We start from the raw sequence: 13843 nt of genomic DNA on the forward strand, positions 1-13843 counted from the left end.
CAAGACAATGTTTTAACAAGTCAGAGAATAACTTTTAGGGAACTGGTTGTCATCTTTACAGAACATCATCATTTGCATCCTGAATAGAGTCAAACTGGACCGTGTAAAATTCACTGATTGCAAGATTAGAGGTGCTTTCCTTACAGGTGGAAAACTATGAATTGAGTGCAAGGACGGCACTTATTACACAACTATTTCAAGGAGTAAATATGAGATGCACAGGCTGGTAAGTAGTTCTTTGGCTGATGGGCTGCAGGTGGTAAGCAGATACAATACAAGGTCTTGTCGAATTCTTAGCAGCATCGCTCAACATACATTATGAGGACCCATTAAACCAGAGGTCTTCAATCTTTTTTGCTCTGAGCCCCACCAAGCAAAATGTTTTGAGATTTGGGGCCTCCTCCAAAACTATATGGCAAGGACTTTGGAAACGAGAGGGGGATGATCGGAAAGGGAGGGATCATGAGATCATTTCAAGGGTGCTTTTCTGTAGCTCATAATCCACACTAAATGTTGCACTTATCAGAAAGCAACAGCATCTAACAAAAACAGAATTGACCGAAATACTACTCCCTATAATGTGGGTACTAATACAACTCCATCTGCTGCACTAATGATGACGGTAGCCCTGAGAAGCAGACTATCCCCTCTTCTTTCACTCCTATCCCACCATGTCTGAACATCACTTCAATTTCAAAATAGGCTCGGCCTTTTTATGAAACAAAATAAAGAAAATGAAATAAGCTACTGCATGCTGACTTCCTTTTTGTACCAAGGGTGCCATCTGCCCTAAGGTTAGCAAGAAAAATGAGAGTCCATGCCCACTTTTTATAATAAAATATTTATAACTGTGATGCAGTGGGTCCCTGAATACTGCACCTGCTTCAATAATTATAGCTACTGTCATCTGTGACATTTGTCAACAACATGGGCTCCCATCTCACAGCAACCCTCTCCTTCCTATCTCTCATCTTCCCTTTCCCTCTCATCTCTCTCATGCCCAAATAAAGCTGTCTTTCCTGCTTCCTTTTTCCCTTTGCTCCAGGGCTCAAAGAAACTCTGACACAACAAATATGTCCTGGGCCTCTAATGCAACTGCAGCACCAATGATACCTACAGCTCTGTGAAGCAGGCTGTCTACTTGGCCCAAACAACAGGGCCATCACTTCTATGTCAGATGCTCAAAGCAGTCTTCCTGTTGCTTTGTGTAAGAAACAACACCAGAAAGGCACATTTATTCCCCACCACACCCCTTTGTTGCTGGGGCCCTGTTCCGTGTGCAGAAATAGTGACCTGGGCCCTAATGCTACCCAGGAAAATACACCTCCATGTTCTGTTTCATGTTAAGACTGCCATAGCTGGGGTCCAATGACCACTCACAGAGGGTGGGGAAGAGGCTATTCCTGTGCTGTGAAGCAAAGAGACAGATAGAGAACTAAGGAAGAAAAATGCCTTCTCAGCAGGGTGCCTGTGCCCAGAAAGAAATGTCAATTTGTGCAATTGGTTAATCACCAAATATAAAGGTTGCTTTGGAGCCAGTGTAGGCTTTAATTAATGGAATCACTTAAAACTTCATGGTGACAAATGTTTATTCTTTTTGGGAGGTAATATGTGTCTCCGTAAAAAGGAGTACACCCTTTTAATAGACACATATTAAATATTTACCCTAGATATAGTCTTAATGCTGATACCTAAAATGTATACATTTAAAGCACTCATTTTATCTTAAACAGTATTTTGTAGCAGCCTTTTTTATACTGTGTAATACAACTTTAAAATAATGACATTCATAGTGCTGTCTGTCATAGGATGGGACTGTAGGAGGCTGGCCTGGCTTATAGTGGGTACCTTGTGGTACTTACACCTTGTGCCAGGTCAAGTTATCCCTTATTAGTAGAATAGAGGTGTTTCTAGCAGCTTAGGCTGATAGAGGTAGCTATGGCAAAGCAGCTTAGGCTGAACTAGGAGACATGCAAAGCTCCTACTATACCACTTGTATCACATAGCACAATATCACAAGAAAACACAATACTCAGAGTTACTAAAAATATAGGTACTTTATTTTAGTGACAATATGCCAAAGGTATCTCAGAGGATACCCTCACTTAGGAGGTAAGTAATATACACAAATTTTCAAAGGGAGAGGGTGTAACACCCTCTCTCAGAGGAAATCCTTTGTTCTACCTTCCTGGGACTGGGCTGCCCAGACCCCAGGGGGGCAGAAACCTGTCTGAGGGGTTGGCAGCAGCGGAAACCCCGGAAACGTAGTTTGGCAGTACCCGGGTTCTGTGCTAGAGACCCGGGGATGCATGGAATTGTCCCCCCAATACCAGAATGGTGTCCCCGCACTCACAAACTTTGGGGAATTTGCCCTGAACAATGTGGGGGCACCTTGGCTAGTGCCAGGCTGCCCACACACTAAGTAACTTGGCACCTAACCTTCACCAAGTGAGGGTTAGACATATAGGTGACTTATAAGTTACTTATGTGCAGTGAAAATGGCTGCAAAATAACGTGGATGTAATTTCACTCAGGCTGCAGTGGCAGCCCTGTGTAAGCATTGTCTGAGCTCCCTATGGGTGGCAAAAGAAATGCTGCAGCCCTTAGGGATCTCCTGGAACCCCAATACCCTGGGTACCTAGGTACCATATACAAGGGAATTATAAGGGTGTTCCAGTGTGCCAATGAGAATTGGTGAAGATGGTCACTAGCCTGCAGTGACAATTGTGAAAGCAGAGAGAGCATAAACACTGAGGTTCTGGTTAGCAGAGCCTCAGTGATACAGTTAGGCACCACACAGGGAACACAAACAGGGCATACATTATGAGCACTGGGGTCCTGCCTAGCAGGATACCAGTGACACATGGGCAAAAACAAACATACATACAGTGAAAATGGAGGTAACATGCCAGGCAAGATGGTATTTTCCTACAGGGACGTCGTAGCACTATAAATAAACAAGCCACTATTCCTCACTGCACCCATCAGGATTTAACCCTGTGACTCTCTGGTCACATATAAAGACATCATCCGTGACCACATTAACCATTTGAGGTTTCACTGGGTAAAAGAGTATGTTTCCCTTTGATTAGTTGTATTGGCCTTTATTTTTGAGGTGTGGGTGTTTTTATATGCAGTTACCTGAAGGTGAAAAAATATACGAAGATTTTTAAGGACTTTAACTGCTACATGTAAGTGAAGATAGCTTGGAAATGTGCCTTTCGCGCTTCAAGGCTATTTTCAGCTACATATAATTTCAGACACATTTGCACCCCCTGGGTACACAACCCCCAGCTGCCATGGGGCATGGCCCCCAGTTCAAAGACCTCTGCACTAAACTCATAGATAGATGCCAAGCCTGGAGTCTCAGTACCCTAAAGCATCCTCATAAGGAATCTGTGTTTGACCTGAGTTACTCATTTGAATTCAGATGGGTCCAATCTGTCGTTCATTCTTTCAAGATCGACTAAATGAGTATCACAGGGCTTAGTAATAACACACTATAGTTATTAATATGTTAAAATGCTCTTGAGTGAACGTGTGTTTAACAAATCTACAGTATTATTGTTTGTACTCCCATGTCCATATGGGGGGTGCGATTTCAGCTTACATAGGTCTGATCTGTTGTGACTCAGTAGAAAAAGTGTGGTAACAGAAAGACTACTCGTTTGCAATGGTGAGAAATGTCCAGTGCTTAATTTGTAAAAAAAAAAGGTATTACCGAGGCCTCGTCAGAGGGCCACTGCAGCTTGCAGAACCCATCATCCCTGCCAGCTCTACCAATGACACTACAAACACGCCTATCAACCATCACACTCCTACCAGTGTGACAATTCAGACTATTCCTGGTGCCTCAACACTATAAGGATGGCTTGGGTGGCTGGTGTTAGTCCTTTTTAATGTATATTGAATTGATAAACAATTGTTGTGCTCATTTCTAACTTAGACAGACATCGCCACAATGCAGCAGACTGTTGTAAGTGCCAGTGTTGACAATTAAGTGCCTGTTCCGAGCATCGAAAACCACTGGGTCAAATTAAGCAATGGAAATGGCAAAAATACCGTATCAATCAGCATGAAAAAAATATAATTCTATCATTGTTACTTTATAAACGTCAGTATTTAATTTTAAATAACTGCGAAAACAAGTGTGCCACAGATACCTTTTTATAAATGAGATAAAATCACCTCCACTTTTTAAAGTTTGTAATACGACAAACAGGACACATCACATTTGTGATGGGAATAGCTCATCCAATAATCTCTAAATCATGTTTTTAGCTTCGGAGACAAGGGCTGCAGTTCATGTCTGGGTGAAGGTGTGGAATTGAGATAATAATAGGAGATACAGTTGTACCAGTTATTGATTCTGCTCCAGGTAGTGTGGCACCATCAAGCAATTTATTTTTCAAACGTTGGTAATCTTTCTTTATTTTGTTACTTTTTAGTACAGCTCTGTAATATATGCATATTGGTGAATGGTTAAATCATTACACTCACCACATCTCCTAACACCTCTAGAAAGATATTTGGGATGATAGTTCATTGGATCACTGTGATTATTTGAGGGCTTCTTAAAAAGGTAGTCTGTATCTCAGGCTTCAGGGGCCACTTTGGACACCCCGAAGACCAAGAGAATATTTAAAGTGTGAACTATGTCAGCAGAGTAGGAACTTTCCATTGAAGTGGAAGCTTTTTATATTCCAATCAACTTTAGCAGGTTGTCCCTAGATATTTCGAAAAAAAATGTTTGGTGATCAGTCTTTTCTCCTTATGAAACCGAAGAGACAGTCAAGAGTTCCCTGTAATATTTGATGTATGTTTCAAAACTTTCACTGGGAATATGAGGTCAATGACCCACACAATTTCTGGCAGAAAGAGAAACCTAGATCATTCAATTTTACAAAAAACATTTCTACAACATTTTTCTCAGCAGAATCATCCATTTGCTCCAACTACCCCATTCCATCAACCTAACCAGGATTGTGGTGTTATAAAGTCTTGATATCGCAATATTGATTATTCCTGACCTTCAAAGAGTCTAAGAAATTCAGATATTACAAAAACAGACCGCAGGATTCTGTCTGATTCCATGCAAAACACTGCACTTTGCCCCAGAGCTAATGACCCTTTATTGGCTCCCACTGGAACAGATGTTACATTTCAGAGTTTTCTGCAGTGTTTTCAAAGCACCAATGGGCTAAAGACCTAAATATTTACACCCTGTGGTCCAGCAATAAAACATTATTATTCAGGACAGTTTCATTTGAAAGTCATCCCGCGGCTATCAATCTGGGTGAAAGCAGCACAACTCTGGAATGGATTGCACTCACACCCTAGGGCACCACCAAACCTGATCGTCGACAAGAAAGAAAACAATGAAAATAATCTTCATGGGTCTCATCAGAGATACCTTCCCTTCACAGAACTTTACATCCAGTACTACCGCCTATCGCCCAAAAAAACAGACCATGCAGCACTATGTATATTTAGCATGTATAATCCTCAATTCATGCGCCCCATGAAATGAATGGGAGATAAGCTGGGGTCTCAAGCTGGATCTTTATTCAACTGGATTTATTCAACGACTAAATAAATGAAATATTTTTCCAAGTGCATATCGGGATTCAACATTATCTTTTCTACTCTAAGTAAAATTTCCGCTCCTTGCTAAGGCTCTTTCCAGCCACTTTCCCTTCCACTTTAAGCCTGAGTCTGATTTAGCATGGCTGGTGGTGGGAAAACTTCCAACTTCCGGAGGAAGTGCTAATTCTGGAGGATAATCCACCAATAAAATCCCTCCCCTGATTTCGAGGAAGTTCAACTGCTTGATGCTTTTCTGTACTTAACACTTCATTTGGAAACCAGGCGATTTCTCATTACTGCCAAGTAGTAAATAGGGCTATACATTTTTACAAAAGGCTCACATCTTAATTACATTTTATTGTTTCCTGTTTTCCTGTTTTGACACGGACTGGTTGAGAAAATGGACTGATTCTGCTATTCACATCTTTAACAAGTATTGAGGTAGTTCACACTCTGTTGACATGCTTGTGTCCGTCCTTCTATTAAAGGTGATTAAGGTGAGCTGGTGGTTGTCGGTGGAGACAACCAGCACTTATTTTTCATCATCAGACATTTCCTGAGAGCAAGAGAAGGAAAAACAAACAAGGGGGAAAGAAACAGGAAGAGAGAGACTGAAAAAAGTAACAAAGGGAAAAAGAAGGACCCTGCAATAGTGAGATTAAAGGGCTGGGAGTGTCTGGCAGGTGATTTGAAGACTACACAACTTTGACATTCTACCACCTGGCATGTATTTGACCGGCCACGCTCTCTGAGCAGAGCCTTGGGCACAAGCATCCATTAATTTACAAATTAAGCACTGCCCACTACATTCTACAAAATGTATTTCTCAAACCGTCACATTACATATTGTGTTGAACGTTTCTTGACATGTCTTCTGTTTGTGCGGCATTTTTCAGTAGAGTATGTTGCTTATACCCCTTATGTTCCTTGATGAGTGAATAACATGTTGTTCCTTCTTAGTGTAGTGAGGTATCTAACAAGCCCAGTTATATACTACTGCTTCCGACTACTAAATACAGTTTCTTCCTTTTGGAAGTACTTCTATACATTTTCAAAAGAGTAGCTTGTACACTGCTGACATGTTTGTACAAGTTCTCCCATTGCTTCCTGGTATACCCATTTTCCAAAGTCCCATTACTCGCCGTTTTCAGGGCTTAACTTATAACAATGGACAGCCCGTGGCAGACACCTCCTGACATATGTGTTTCCTGGCACTCATTAAAGGAGATTGTTTCATGAGGATACGTAAAATGATGCTCAAACTAACTGTGAAGTACCAAACAAGCTCAGATTCATCCCACTGCTGTATTTATGTAAGGCACGATTTATCAGTTTGTACTGAAGAACTGAGAAACCTCTTTTTATAGATTACATGTTTTTTTCATTATTTGTTATAGAAGTCCATTATGTTGCAGGTGTTTACAGCTGTCGGGGAATAATATTTTCAAGCATTGCATCTGACAGTGTCAACAGATCAAGAACTTTACTATTAAGTGCAGATTTGGTCAGAAGTTAGTGGTCACATACTACTGTGGTTCGTGATCGAACACAGTTCATACAAGCCCAGATTGACATGTCCTGTGTTCGATCTCTGAGAAATACACCTATGACCCCGTTCCCAAGATCTCTAAGAGGAAATATGTCAAACCAAAGCAAAGGGTTACGAATGTTAACAAATTGAGACCCTTTACTTTACTTAGGTAAAATGCCCATTGTATATACAATAACATATTGCTAGACCCCATCGCGAAGCCAGTAGGTTCCAAAGTCAAAACATATTGGTTTAGCCAATGCTTTTCTTACTCTGCAGAAACAGCCTCCCCCCACTTCCCGTACTCTTCCCCTCCACATACAGTGACTTTTTCACCTGCATCATTAGAAATCCCGTTGGCATGCTGAGAGTTAATGCCCAATGTGTCGGGGGAATTTCAGATTTTTTTTCTGGTTGTGCTCACTATGCTTTACATAGTAGCATACAACTGTTACTGTTATTATTATTATTGTCAATATGCATAATTCTTTTAGGAAACATTTTGACACTAAGAATCTGATGACTACTGATGACAACATTGGCTTATAAGGCAAAAATAAAATAAAAAATACAGAACAAAAAATGTAAGGCCTTTCCGAAGAAGAAATGTTTTTCAATCACACACAACTGAATTGATGAACATTTCATAGTTTGGACATTATGTCTGCCAGTGCAGAACAGGTTCACCAGGGGAACGTGTAACAGAAGAGTCACAGTAGAACGCAAACACTTTCCAGAAGAATGTTCTCCAACACTGTCTTTGAAGCAGATTCTGTCCAAGTCAGCTGATTTTAAGCAATAAAAGCAAGCAGTTTCTAAAAGCACATATTGGTTCACAGGAAGCCATTGCAGCTATTGTCCTGCTACATTTTCTAAACCCACTGACTTCCTGACTGTAATATTTTAATCTGTTACTATTGCAACAGCCTATTTTCGAGAGCGCTCTCGTGGAAATGGTCCCGTCATGGCTGTTTTTGGTATCGACATTCAGATTATTTCTTAGTGGAGTCCTGTGACTTAAAGTAGGAATCTTTGTTGATTGAGAAACCCAAGGTTCGACGTTCAAAGCCATCTTGTGACCTTAAACCCTGTGATTCACTAAGTTAATTAGCATGCAAATCCAAAGTGTGTCTTTTCTATTTATTAAACCCATTTCAAGAGTTTGCAACCTTTCTGGCTGGCAAAAAGAGTTTTGAGATCCATTCTGAATGAAAATTAGGAGATGGCATTTACAGCGCACCTGCTCCTAATTGTCAGTTATAATGGCCTCTAGCAATGGTTTGATCCTGCAACTGTGGTAGTTAACTATTGATCTCTTACCAACATCTCACAGGAGTCCCTTAAGACACCTTCCCCTGTGTGAATGTTGTTGGCAGCCTCGGACATGCAGCCTCCTCCTCCCAATGTTTTTTCAAAATGGCAACTGGTGTTTTTAAAAACAGCAACCTTTGCCTTAAGGATCAGCGACTGGTTTAAAAAAACTCGTGCTTGAGAATATAAACACATATACAGTGGTCTATGCTTCCTTGCAGGCGACCATCCCTGTGTTTATAGCCCTCCACAGGTCACAATTAGGGTGCTTCTTAAATAAAATATATTAGACAGGTCGTCCTGCACCCACCTGCAACTTGAGATTTTGCAATGCGACCTATTAGGAGGTAGGTTGCATTGCAAAATTAAAGCCCGATTGCAAAACACTGGTGCACAATTTGTGACTACTTCCTGCAGCAAGCCTTTAATTATGTCAGCCACCCAGGGACTTAACATTTGCTGCTGTTACAGGTGGGGAACCCATGGAAGAGGGCTAGGTGTGGACCTGACAGCTGTGCTTATGATTTCATTAGGTCAATAGCTATGTCTTGTCACATTTCTGTTTCAGACCTGCAATAATATTCTGCTGCTGAGGCCCCATAGCCAGTGGGAGAGGGAATAATAATAAAAGTATTTGGGCCTGCGCTTGTTACAGATTATCTACTTTTTATTTTCTTACTCTTTCTTTGAGCCATGCATTTAGGAGACACAAGACACCACCAGTGGTGTTAGAATGTAATGAAAAAAGCACTACTGAATGAACGAAACAGAGCGGGCCAGAGCGTAAAGTGCTGATGTACTGGATGCTGATGCAGCATCCTTCAGCCCAGGTCAGCTCACTTGCCAACCACAAAACACAAAAACAATACTGAGCGGGACAGTGCATGGAGTTTTGCCACCATAGGTGAAACTACTTTTTTTCACCCTTCACCCCTCTCCCCCTTGCATAGGTGCTATGTTTGGAACTTTAGTTCCTTGTAGAGCCAATTTTAGGCCACTAGCTGACCCCTACTGAGAAGAGTTGCCTTGCTCAAATGATGGCTTCTGGGCTCAACACTTGCCACTAACATCTGCTGCGATCTGAAGATCATGAACTGGAATCCTGGCAAGGCCAACACAACCATCCGGTGACATAAACTGAGTAATAATTAACTGAGTAATAAAAGACCGTCTTATTTGCCCCGTTTAATATGAAAGTCTGTATATACATTATTGTTTGCCCTGTAATCAATTGGCAATGCTGCATAGTACCGCGGCCTAAGGTTTGCCACTTGTTTTCATGACAATATCTTTGCTTGTCAATGCCTGTCACGTAACGTAGAGCAATAGTAAAAGAAAATGCACCACAGAGGCTAGCATCATTCCATTCCTCAAGTACCACTATTGAGAAATCAGAGTGTTACGGATTTACGGGCTTCCTGAAATCCAAAGTAAATCATATATTGGAAATACAAATATCTCAGGGTACATTGCGCTATGACACCCAGTACACATATTTCATTGTTTAAAACACAAACTTGATGGAAAATATGATTTGATAAATGCCACTGAATTGTATTAAATCACATTTTTGAATACATAAAATGCATTATCAAGCCTGAAAACATATCTATTAATAATAGAATGTTGTCAATATTAAAATATTTAGGCCCATATTTATGGATTTTGGTGCAGGGTAGCACAGCGAAGTCACCTTGCTGTGCTGCTCTGTATCAAAGGGAAAGTGCAGGAATTTGTCGTTTCTCTAGCATATGGCGCATTCCTATCCTTTCCCCCTGCACTGGCACCGTAATAGGATGTATCCCTGTACTTTTCTCAGTGCTGCTGCACAATTTGCAGTCTAGCACAAATGCAAGCACTCGTGCACCATCATGCAAGGGTGCCAGCATTGTAGGGAGGATTGTTTATGTGCAGGAAGGGACACCTTCTTGCCCATAAACAATCATTAATGTCATTTTCCTCCTTCTATGTGTCCTGCAGAATGCAGCACACTTAGAAAGAGGAAAAAACAAGAAGCAATAAAGATATTTCTCCTCGTTTTACCACTTTTACAAATCTGACACATTCCCAGCCTTGTAAATCTAAGAATGCGTCAGTTTCCATGGGTGTTGCGTGAAAACACCCATAGCAACTCCCATGGAACGAACGCCCCTTTCAAGCAGAGTAATGCAAGAATGTGGGCCATATTTACAAGTCCATGAAAATCACGTAAGGTGGCTTTGCATGGCCTTGTAAATATGGGCCGACACAATGTGCAGCCGGAGCGTTAAAAAAGTCATCTCCGGTGGTGCAAAGGGCTTGTAAATATGCTCCTTAATTTCTTAAACTCCTTCAGAGGAGGAATACGTAGTGTAGACTATTTAATTTATTAGATGTAAAAAGTGAATATTAAAATGTAAGCATTATTGATAAACGATGAGAGCATTAACAGGTAACGATCTCCTCTGAGGGCGTTAAGAGTTGTTAACTGCCTGCCCTGAAGTTGTTGGTCGGCCTGAACAGAAAAAAAGGGCCAGGCCTCTAAGACCGGACTCTAAGTAATCATAAGTCCTAAACATTAGTCCAAAAAGTTTGTGATGTTTTTTTTATTAATCAAATGAGAAAAGGATTTTAGGGATTACTTGATAAATCCTCTTTAACTACCTGTGTAATGTGGCAACACACTAATAGAGCACAATTATTTTGGGGTGCAAAGGAAGATGTACAACCAGCAGAAAAAAATAGGTTGTGCTACCTCTGTACATATGGCTAGTCAGACATTGTCTTGTGTATTGTGTTCTGGAAGTCTACGTTTCCCAAAGGATTAAGATGGCCTATGAACAGTCTAACGCACAGCTGCTGTATTAATAAATGGTTTTAACAGTGCATCCTATGATGAGGGATTAAAAGGGTAAGTATATATTGAGTGGAGGAGAGAATCGTACTGAAACAGTAAAATTAGCATTGTCCTAGAAGAAAGGGCCTTTAAGTTAATGAGCACTCACAGAAACAGACATCTTCAAGTGAGACTATTAGTCTATTTCTAATGTGCAACATCAGAAATATTTAGAAGAGTCCTACAGAACTGGTGACGACAAGGGAGATGAGCATTATTTATTAAAGCTAGAGACTATGGCCCTGATTTATACTTTTTGGTGCAAAACTGCATTAACCCAGTTTTGCACAAAAAAGTTTAGCACCGGCTTGTACCATTTCTGAGCTCAGCCGGGCATCATATTTATGGAATGGTGCAAGCCAGTGCAAAGGGTAGGCTAGCGTAAAAAAATGACATTAGCCAGGAGGGGCTGGCGTGTATGGAAGAAGGGAGTTTTGCACCACAAAATGACGTTAGGCAGGTTAGAGTAAAAAAAAAAAAGACTCTAACCAGCCTAGTGTCATTTTCTGACGCAAAACCATCCATACCACATGACTCCTGTATTAGAAAAGGCAGTAGTCATGCCCACCACCCCAGTCACCAGCACTGGGGACCAGGGTCCTCTGGGCATGGCCGTTGCACCCAGTGCAATGTAGGGGGGGGGCAAATTCAGGGTCCCCCCGTGGCACTTTAAAAAAAAAAATACTTACCTGTACTTACCTATACTTAACTGGGATAGGGTCCCCCATCCTCCCCTGTCCTTCTGGTGTGGGTGGGGGTGTCCCTGGGGCTTGGAGAGGGCACCTGTGGGCTTATTCCATGGTGTTCCACCATGGAAATAGGTCCATGGATCCCCTAACGCCTGACCTGACCAAGGCATTAAATAATGGTGCAAACAAGCTTTGCACCAATATTTGACCCCTCCACCCCGTGCATGATTTTAGCACAGGGGATAAATATGGCGCTAAGGCCATAGAGTAATTTTTTTGTGTGGGAATGCCTACCTTGCATCTCATTGATGCAAAGTAGGTTTCCACATCCCAAAAATAACTTTAACTCCATAAATTTGGCGCTAGAAGGGTCTAGGGACAAAGTATAAATATGGAGTTAGTTTTGCACCACATTTGCGTAAACAAATGATGCAAATTTGGCACAAAACAAGTATAAATATGCCCCTATAAGCATTATGTAGAGTTTAGACACAGGGATGGGAAACTTCATCTCAAGTGTGTTGGGTGTCCAGCCTGCAGTATTGCAAGCTCATGACAGCCTATGGCACTTATAATATGTCGACGGACTATAAGTCATGTTTTGAAAGGGTAACTTGTCCCTCATATTCTGGATGAGGATCAAGGTATCAAATGTGGGCAAAGACGCAGGCACTGCAGTCAAAGTCGACCATGAAATAAGAAGATGAAACATTTCTAATGGGACAGTAACTTCCAAACAGACAGAATCTGAATGGGGATATGGAGCTACATGTTTCGGTACATAATTGTACCTGGTCATAAATGTACAGTTTGTATGATAAGTCCTACAATAAACCCACCTCAGAATAAATTAGTAAAAGCGAATGAGGTAATTTCGCAGGTAAATCATTTACCTGTTTTATGATACTGAAGATATTTCATTTATGTGACTCACACGAGGAAAGAGTATTGTTTTACCGTTCTTCTGTACTTCTACGATGTTGTCATTACCTATTCCCACAATGCAATGGAGTGAGATGAATGTGGTCTTGGCCATTGTTCTGCTGGGGCAGCCACTCAAGCTGTAGTTACTCTCCGTGCAGGACGGCATCAGGAGTGTGCACTATGAACATGGCCACTGGGATATTGCGACTGTGCACTGCAGCGATTTTCAAACACTTATAGGTTTGCTGCATTTGCCACATAATCCATCATCTGCTGCATAATCTGCAGATTTTACCAAAAAAAATGTTTCTAACTTAAACGGTTCAAAAGTTACTAAAAATGTAACAACACATGTTGTCGTACAGTGAAAGGCCCTTTGTAAAGCTAGAGTGGTTGCCTTTCTATTGCTTTTTGCTGCATTTTTATGTTAAAATGGCATTAATAAGGTGCAACCAATGACCAGAGAGTGTTACTAAATTTAAAAATTATGATTTAATACTATTATCAAATGTGCTGCATTATGCTGCATAATTTACCCTTTCTTGCAGCATGATTTACTCAGCCCTGCCGCATAATTTGGACCTCTCCTGCAACACAGTTCCAGTGGCCCTGATGAAAAGGGTCCTTCTGCTGACCAGTACGAGACTTCCTTGTGTAAAGTCCATGGCTGTCATTAAATTAAAAAAAAACACAAATGGCAGAATAAGCAAGAAAAGAAAGCTTTTGTGTTTTATTTAAAAAGAATCAAGTTTCAAATTATCAGTATTTTGTTGCACACTTAAATGCTTTTCACTGTGGATTCCTTTACATCAGGAATCTGTCTCTACACAGGACAAGTGCTGTACTGTTTAACTACATCAGGTATTTAAATGTAGAATGAGTATATTAAAGCCCGCTCATCCACTTAGCATATCAGCCTAGATCAGC

This window comes from Pleurodeles waltl, chromosome 3_1, assembly GCF_031143425.1.
Source record: "Pleurodeles waltl isolate 20211129_DDA chromosome 3_1, aPleWal1.hap1.20221129, whole genome shotgun sequence".
NCBI lineage: Eukaryota > Metazoa > Chordata > Amphibia > Caudata > Salamandridae > Pleurodeles > Pleurodeles waltl.